The sequence below is a fragment of the Oreochromis niloticus genome, unplaced genomic scaffold (assembly GCF_001858045.2).
Source record: "Oreochromis niloticus isolate F11D_XX unplaced genomic scaffold, O_niloticus_UMD_NMBU tig00007373_pilon, whole genome shotgun sequence".
Lineage (NCBI taxonomy): Eukaryota > Metazoa > Chordata > Actinopteri > Cichliformes > Cichlidae > Oreochromis > Oreochromis niloticus.
This window is the reverse complement of record NW_020328522.1, coordinates 1,612-11,472: the sequence shown is the minus strand read 5'-3', so window position 1 is coordinate 11,472 and position 9,861 is coordinate 1,612. Positions and strand designations below refer to the sequence as shown.

General features: G+C 38.2%; 1 long non-coding RNA gene across 1 annotated transcript; it reads left to right on the top strand.

Annotated features, from left to right (window-relative positions):
- Positions 1-611: 611 nt before the first annotated feature.
- On the top strand, positions 612-3,585 carry LOC109199224 (uncharacterized). Its single transcript, XR_002059681.2, has 3 exons — positions 612-643; positions 1,708-1,734; positions 3,480-3,585. It is a non-coding gene; the product is annotated as an uncharacterized LOC109199224 (long non-coding RNA).
- The last annotated feature ends 6,276 nt before the right edge of the window (positions 3,586-9,861 follow it).

The following is a 9,861-nucleotide window of genomic DNA, read 5'->3' as shown; positions in this document are numbered from 1 at the left end:
GAAACAGGGATTTGAGAACTTGGGATTAAGGAACATGTGATGTGAAATTTTAAGTAGGCGGCCTGCAACTGTCTGCTCTAACCTCAGTGTGTTGGTTGTTGGACCTATAATATTTACAGTAAGTTTTTGTAGCAGCACATCTTGGTGTAAGTTTATAGACTCTGTTTGTTTTTATTGTGTTAATAGAAGTTGAATTCAGGCCACCTCAAATGTTAAAGCCTACAAACATTCCATAGAAGCTATCATTTGTGATTGTTGCCTACTTTTAAATTGTGACATCACCATTTGATAAAGTGTGCTGTGCTAGGTGTTGCAAATCATTGGTTACGATATCTACTCTCTTAAGTAATCGAACCTAAATTTGGAGCATTACATGAGTAGAAACTTGTGTGGCTTATTGCAAATGGATAAACTACATTTACCTTTTTATGAAGATGATAAATCTTTATTAGGTGCAGGAAAAAGAAAACAGAGGGAGTTGTTGTTGTATTCCAGCTGTGTTTAACAAAGAAGTTTCGGAATCTTTTGACTACAGAGAGTGATGCAGTATGACTCTAATGCTGATTGGGTTGTCTGATCCTGTATTTTTGTTCTTTGTCTTTTGTTACACAGAGTGAACAGATCTTTGGTTTTGCCTTTGCTGGTAAGTAGACAGTAATGGTAATGTTTAGTAATTTACTTACAGTAGTTTGCTATTTGTGTCATCTTGCCATTCACTCATGGGCAAAAAAACAAATAGTCAGGATTTAGAATCTGTAGCAGCAAAGCCCCCACACAGGACCACTGACTGCTCCTGAAAATGTCAATGAAGTTTAATAGCCCATTAATGTCTGATTTTAATTTTTGATGGCTTATCAAGTGCAAACATAGTTAAATGTCAGAGATATCTTTATGCAGTTGTTCGATTTCTCCTTATGTTTGTGGATTTAAGTATCAAGCAAAACTATGAAAGTGCTTTAGGTGAGTATAGGTGGTACCTTAAACACTTAAGAGCACCACAGCTATCGATTTTATTGTCTCTTTCATTCCTTATGAATTAGCATGAAGTCGAAACACTAGAAGTATTTTCCCTGAGTGACTGTAGGTGATAGCTTAAACACTTAAGCAATGATAAAATGTAAGAGAAGTACAGTTGTGAGTAGGTATATTAAAGACAATGTTTAAAATAATATAATGTTGCCAAAAAAGGGATATACTGCATAACACATAAATATTGTTAGCAACAGTACAATGGAATGACTTTTTAGTGTAATATTTTTAAGAAATTTTCATTAAAAAAATGGTGTGCCACTGTTTTGTTGTGGTTTTGTGTTGCTTCTGATTTAATAATTAGTTTGTATTCAACATTTTTAATCTGAAATGAGATTAAAAGTTGTCGTTCTTCACATGTTATTAGAACTGACTTGTGATAGAAAATGTTGGAGCCACAAAGCTTCTGTGTACGAAATATTTGTATATCCTGCATTTGTGCCAACAAATATTGGTGCTTCTTGCAATTCTGTAGTACGATGTTTTATTAAACATGTTAAGCCATCTGAGACTCTGCAATTAAATTGTGCCCTCTTTAGACTACAGTGAGTTCATAAAGCTTGAAGAATGGAGGATTTGACTAGTTATTTAATGTCACAGTAAATTGGATTGTGTATGAAGAGGCTCAATAGTCTGAATCGTTAAACAGTGATCTGATGTTTTGTTTCCTTTGTCTAGACTGCTGATCTGATCGTCTCAAGTCTGGTAAGTATAGGTTTTGTCTAAGGTACAGTGCTGGGAAAAGTCTTTCTTCCTTGCAGATTTATTTGTTTATGCTTTTTGTCACATGTTTCAATCTTCTAACAAGGATGACCTGGATAAATACAAATACAAGCAGTTTTAAAGTGATTATTTCATGTATGAAGCAGAGAAAACCAAACCACAGCTATCTTTCTCTAATACCCAGCTGTGAAAGCCCTGATAGCAACAACTCATCAAGCATTTATAGCAGGGTCCCCAATCTCAGTCCACGAGGGCGGTGTCCTGCAGGTTTTAGATCTCACCCTGGGTCAACACACCTGAATCACATGATTAGTTCATTACCAGGCCTCTGGAGAAACTTCAAGACATGTTGAGAAGGTAATTATCCATTTAAATCAGCTGTGATGGATCAAGGACACATCTAAAACCTGCAGGGACACCGGCCCTCGTGGACTGAGATTGGGGACCCTGATTTATAGTAACTAGTAATGACTGAGTTTTGGTCCACTTTAATTTCTGAGTTGCCTTAATTAAGGTCAAAAATAGTGTTTTGAAATCATTGAAGGATCTCAATTTCATTAAAGTCGAGATTCTGTTTAGTCACTTGGACTTTGTGTGCTTCAGATCAATTTCCTGTTGCAAATCCCAGTGTGATTAAACTCAGGACCTGATGAGTTGATGTAGGTCCTGAAGTAGTAAAGGAACTCGGACCATCACAGTAACGGCACCATGTTTGACTTTAATGCTGGTGTTTTTCTGAAATATTTCTCTCACTTTAGAAGATTCAGTTCAGTACAGTGAGTCCACACAGCTCTTGCTGATCATCAAGATGTTTTTAGGCAAATGTGAGAAAGTTTTGTTTCTTTTTGGCCAGTCAATAAATAATTTTGAGTTTAAGGATATAAAGTGTTTAAAGCAGGAGGCCTGAAACTGTCTGCTGTAACCTCAGTGTGTGGGTTTATTTGGACCATATAATATTTACAGTAAGTTACTCTAGAAGCACGTCTTGGTTTGACTTTATAGACTTAGTTTATTGTTTTAATAGAACGCAAAATGTCCTTATAACAGTTCCACCGTCATTTGTTAAACATTGTCATTCTGTTCAGTACAATAATTCACTGTAGAACTCTTTAGTATTTAAAGCCCTACATGTACTGTATTTTGAGATTATAAGGCATAATGTCAATAAACAAGTCTGTTTTTAAGGCAGATTAAGCCAAACAAAACAGTCAGATAAGTCAACTTTATTCAAGTCATTCACAAACAACTCTCAACACTGTTCAGTTGTAACACATAAAATACAGAACAATACACTCACTTTTTCAGTTCATTCCTCATCCACAAATCCATCAAACTCTTCATGGGTTGATCAGTTTGAAATCTGCTTCATAAGCATGTCTCTTAGCACGTGCCAGGTCCTTGTACACACACCATAATGTTATGTTGAAGCACCGTACGAATTACTCTGAGGGTCCTGACTATGGTAGCCATAATGCTCTGACAATACATCAAGCAGCGCAGCTTTGTAGCTTACCGAAGTCTTACTAAAATATTTGACAGAATTTTGAGCGCTGTGTACCACAGAAATCCAGTTTGAGGTCAGTAAGCATAACCAGAATCGATACACTAGGCACATGTGTATTTTTGAGAAAATGACAGGATTTTAGGTGTGCCATATAGTCTGAAGAATATGGTAAATCCAAGCATATTGGAAATACGACTAATTCCAGGCCTTTTGTGTCTTACAGGTGACCTGCTGCAGAAGATCCTCTCTCTCTATCATTATAAGCAATTCTGTCTATCCTATCACTCTCCCGACTCTATCTAATTTGACAGCCATTCTATCTTGTATCCTCTATCCACTGCTCTATCTATTTACAGCCATTCTATCTTGTATCCTCTATCTACTGCTCTATCTAATTGACAGCCATTCTATCTTGTATCCCTCTATCTCTACTGCTCTATCTAATTTGACAGCCATTCTATCTTGTATCCCTCTATCTCTACTGCTCTATCTAATTTGACAGCCATTCTATCTTGTATCCTCTATCCCAAGCACTCTATCTAATTTCAGAATCCAAGTTTTCAGAAATCCAAGTTTTCAGATCCAATTTCAGAATCCAAGTTTTCAGAAATCCAAGTACCAGTACTTGATCTATCTGTTTGAGAATTCTGAGAGATCTCTGCTCTCACTGCTCCTTCTTTCCTGTCATTAAACTCTCTCACATTCAGTCAATTTGCTGGAAATTACAATTAGAAAGTTGAATATACAGTAGTAGAATTGCAGTACAGTAGAACTTATAGTAGAAACTACTTATACAGCCCTACATTTGTAGTTTTAACTCGGCATTACACTTTGGAAAACACTGATAGTTTGGCTTACTGGTGCTATTACTTTGATACATTATATAAAATATACACCTTTTATAAGGTTTATTTGTAATAAGATAATCTGACTATTCTGTAATATATTCAGAGTGCTATATTCACATAAATATTAAATTTGATTCAAATACATTTTTCAAGTCTGTTTCATTGGCTATAACATTTGACTACAAGTTATAGTATATTATTTAAGGACAAACCCTTTTTTGTCACTCAGTGTAAGTGTTCAGTTACAGTTGTCATCTAGAGGCTGCCCTGAGAACCCAGACTTCCTGTTTCCTGACTGCTGCAGAACATCCAGCTGAAGAATCCCCATCACCTGTCATCTGATCACCACACCATCACAGCTCCTTATATTTGCTTTAAATTTTAAATATCTTAAAGATTTACACAAAGTCTACTTAAAAGCTAAGAGTTTTATTATAGCCTGTTGATTGATTGTTGAGATTTATTCTGCATATTACATTACAGAAGTATAGACTATTTGTTATCCAGTCTGGTTTAAAAAAAAATATAAGAAGTAATAATACAGTTTTTGAAAAGTTACAATAAACAGACCAAAGTGTTTTCAAAGAACTTTAAATAACTTTTATATTGAGTTTGTATTCAAGTCAGCATTTTACATCAATTCTGATAAATCTCTGATTTAATAGTTATTAAAGTCATTAGTTTTTCAGTGTTTACAGGTTGACTTTTGTTTACATTTGTGTATAAATACATATAAGGTCCAGTTTGTACTTCAACAAAATGCCAAGAAAAAGTCAAAGGTCACAGTCCCAGAAGCTTAGATGGCAAAGCAGAAAGAAGCTCCAGGACCGTCTCATGTACAGGTTACAAACAGTGAAAGTCATCAACAGGTAAATGTCTCTCAGAGCGGTGAGCAGGTAAAGGTGTCTGTTACAAGTATTCCCAGTCCAGAAGTGCAGAGCAGTGCTCAGACAGCCGCAGTGTCTTATGCAGATGTGGTAAAGAGAGGTGTTCGCTCAGCATGTGTGCCAGATGCTAAAGTACAGCAGGTAATCCAGACTGAACCCAAGGTAACTGTGCAAACCAGCATGATGGAGAAACTCCAGGACCGTCTCATGTACAGGTTAAAACAGTGAAAGTCATCCACGAGTGAGTAGCGTCTGTGCATCCCGAAGCCAGGCCTCTGCTAAGTATGGAAAGTACAGAAATCAGCAATGCATGGCTAACAGTTTGGTTTTCCTGTCATTCTTACACGAGGATGAATTCATTACCAAGCAGATCTAAACCGTGTGTTGGACAAAGGCCATGCCGTGTATTCAGATGCCAGAAAAAGGTTGTGAACAGCGTGTTTCTAGCCTGTGATGAGCTTCCCACAGTGGTCACCAGCCGCAGACACGAGTATCAAGTGGATATGTCTCAGTTTGCTCGTTACGGCACATTTGATGGTACAGATCAATTCCGAGCCTTGAACAGGGACTACAGTGTTTGGCTTCAGACGTTCGCTACGCTTTACTAGTCATGGCAGGTACAGTCATCGCAGTTTGCAGGCTGACTTCAGGTGAATACGCATATTTTGACCCTCACCCACGTAAGTCTACAGGAATGCCATTGTCGCTAGCTGTAAGTGGTGGAACTGCAGTTATGTTAAAGTTCACACGTCTTAACGACATGATTGACAGGATCAAACGCTTGTACCGAATGTTTAGCATCGCGCCAACCTGCACTTATGAGCTACAGCCTGTCGAGTTTCACAGTGAAAACGCAGCTGACCAAAGAGATGCTGATGAAAACAGACAAACAGCTACAAGTCTTCCAGCACCAGCTTTAAATGAACTGAATTTGAAACCCCAAATCCACTGAGCAGACACAGAAAACTGTGACCGACACTTTAGCCACTGAAGTGATGTCATCCAGAGTGGATTATTCAAATGAGCCAGCTGCTGAGCTGAACAATGTCCTTCTGATTATTTAGAAATAGAAACCTCTGCATCTTCTGTAAGAGACACTCAGGTAACAAAAGAATCTGTTCCTCAGAATGATTTAAACCGCCTCCTGTTTAACTGAGACAACAGAGGAACTCTCACATAAACTGTTGAAGCATAATAAACAGCAAAGGAGAAAGATTAGGAGACGATTATTGGTCCAAGAAAAACTACCACAGAGAAAGGAAAATCAGAAAAAGAAAGAGAGACAGACGTACACTTTTGATGAAAGCTTTAAGGCAAAGAAAAAAGATTCTAGTAGAAAGTCTAATGATTCTGATCACAGTAAGAAAAAGAGTGTGTACAAAAATAATCTGTATAAACTCAATGCTACATATAGAGAGAAACAGAGAGAACATTTGAGAAAAATCTATAGAGATAGTGCTAAAATTAGAGAGAGAAAAGAGAATGTGTCATAAGATGTATAAAGAAGATTCTTTATTCCGAGAAAAGCAGAAGGAACGTATAACAAGAAATATAGAGAATCTCCCATTTTCCGAGAAAAGCAGAAGGAACGTATAACAAGAACATATAGAGAATCTCCCATTTTCCGAGAAAGCAGAAGGAACGTATAACAAGAACATATAGAGAATCTCCATTTTCCGAGAAAAGCAGAAGGAACGTATGAAAGAACATATAAAGAATCTTATAGACAATCTCCTATATTCAAAGAAAAGCAGAAGGAACGACTAAGAAGAACATACAGAGAATCTCCCATGTTCCGAGAAAAGCAGAAGGAACGTATTAGAAGAACATACAGAACTTGTGCTGAATTCAGAGAGAAACATAAAGCTTACATGAGGTCATATGTTCTAACCTATACAAAGAAAGTGAAGAATTTAGACAGAAAAAACAATGTTACATCACTAAACGTTATGGAGAAGAGAGACAATTTCAGCAGCAACACAAGGACAATATGAGAGAACGAATGAGAGTAAAATATTGGAACGGTTTCTTTTAGACAGATGCATATATCAGATGTGCAATGAAATAAAACGAAAATATCGCCAGATGCATCGACCAGCTGAGAGTTTACAGTGTCATCCAGATAACAGTTTAATGAATGAGGCCATATCTCGTTTCAGATCAAACATTAAGTCAGCACCATCTCATGTTTGTACTGTTTGTCTAAAAGCTTCTTTTCCTAATCAGGTGAAAATCTGCAAAAGAGAAAATTACTCAAAACACCAAACTGTAGCTCAGCAGTGTCTAACTGGTAAATTTGTTCATGTGTGTGATGAAGCATGTAATGATCACTGCAGCTTTCCTGTTGAGAGAAAAAAGAGTATATCTGTCACACGTGTCACAGTTCCCTCAAAAGTGGACGCATGCCCAGGCTTGCTGCTGTCAATGTTTAGAACTGCAGATATTCCAGCTAACTGTGTATCTCACATTCTGAGACATCTGTTGCCAATGCATCCCATTTGCTAAATTATTCCTCTTCCAAGGGCAACGACTATGTTATGGTGTGTTACCATCTAGTCCAACAACAGTTGACTGTTTGCCTCGCTCAGAAGCATCACATATGAGGATCAGCTGAAAGAGACTGTGCTACAAGCCTCAGCTGTTCCGACTGTCACCTGTCTAATGATCCAGCCTGCGTAACTCAACAGATTTCACAGTACACAGATATTGTTTCAGATGATGCATTGCTTGTATCCACGTTACCTGTGATGACAGCATGATGACCGCATGGCAAGTATGATTATATGAAGCAGTTTAATGAAATTACACTATGAAAAGATGCCCTTTTGTGCGAAAGTGAGTCTGAAGGAACAGCTATTAATATGCATCCTGTGATGAACACCGAGAACAATCCAAGGACCAGAAAGTGATTTGAACAATGGAGGTTTGTCTAGAATTGTTGCAGCCTGTAGACATTCAGAAGATTCTCTGTTTCACTATAACAATTGTTGCTCCTGCGAAGAACGTCCTTGCTCTCAATCCTCTTTGAACCATGGCATTTCTGTGCAGTTTCCTACTGGTCGATACACTGATGAAAGAGAGTCTCAGCTCACCAGTGCTTACTTCAAGTCAAGGCTTTTCAACATTGATGCAAGATTTGCTAAAGATACAAATTACCTGTTTTCTCACAGTTCGTTACTGAAATACATTTGGCTAATTCCAGCATGACATACAGCTAAGGAAAGGTAAAACTATGACGAAGATGGACGCAAAATCACATCAGGAATGTTACAAAGTAAGACAGAAGTAGAGAAGCTGGTAAGAAATAAAGATGCAATCAGATTTATGCAGCCACTCAGAGGAACTCCAGCTTACTGGCAGAAAACTACCAGAGATCTATTCAGTATGGTTCGTCAAATAGGAACACCTCAGTTCTTTGTCACTTTCTCTGCTGCTGAGATGAGATGGCCTGAAGTGATTCAAGCAATAAAGAGACAGCAAGGTGAAGAGGTTGATTTTGAAGCCCTGGACTGGTCAGAAAAGTGTGAAATTCTAAGATCAAATCCAGTAACCACCATGCGAATGTTTGATAAGCGTGTTGAGGCTTTGTTCAGAGATTTGCTGTTTTCTCCTGCACAGCCCTTGGTGAAATCATTGATTACTTTTACAGAGTTGAGTTCCAGCACAGAGGTAGTCCACATATACACATGTTGCTGTGGATTAGAGAAAAGGTAGAAGTAGATGTGGATGATGACCAAACTGTCTGTGACTTTGTGGACAGATACATCTCAGCTCAGCTCCCTGATCCAGAAAAACAACCTGAACTGCACAAAAAGTCACTGAGCTACAAAAGCACAGCAAAAACCACACAAAGACATGCTTTAAGAGTGTGAACTCTGGTTGTAGATTTGGCTTTCCAAAACCACCATCCACAAGAACAATGATTGTGAGACAGGATGAGGATTCAGACACTGAAGCTGCAAAAGCCAAACTCAGACCTTTGTTGAACCTGCTGAAGGAACCTGAAGCTGCTTCCTCACCATAGAGCAGATTCTGTCACGATGCAACTTGACAATGAATGAGTATGAACAATGCCTCCAAGACATAAACAAGAAAACAGCTCTTATTCTGAAACGTGACCCAAAGGACTGTTGGATCAACAATTACAACCCAGACCTGCTTGAAGCCTGGAACTCTAATTTAGATGTCTCGTTAATATTGAATGCCTATTCATGTATAGAATACCTCTGTAAATATATAACGAAGAGAGAATCTGGCCTCTCTGAATACCTGAAGACAGTTATTGATAACTCTGATAAGAACACGTCAATGAATGTGATGAAATGAGAGCTGTGATGCAGGCTTACTCAAAAAAGAGAGAAATCAGTGCACAGGAGTGTGTGACTCGAGTCTGTGGCCTAAAAATGAAAAAGTGTTCCCGCAGTGTTGTATTTGTACCAACAGATGATAACCCAGTAAAAATGAGTCGCCCATGAGCTATCTGGAAACCACAACACATGACAGTTGTAATATTTGGATGACAAGTTTGAGTGATAAATACAAATGCAGACCTGAGACACCAGAATATGAGGAAATGTCCTGGCTGATTTTGCTGCCTTGTGCCGGTTGGTGAGTGGTCCAAATGAAGGAAAAGATGTGCTTCCTCTTCTAAACCAGCTTGGATTTGTACAAAGGCGAAAGAATGATAAACCAGCTATAATCAGGTATTACCACTGTTCACAGGAAAAAGATCCTGAGCAATATTATGGACGACTGTTGAGACTTTACCTTCCACACAGATCAGAGCAGGAACTGAAACCACAAGGGTTCCAAACCTATCAGTCCTTCTACAACTCAGGTTTTGTACGACTTCCATGTTCAGACCACAGTG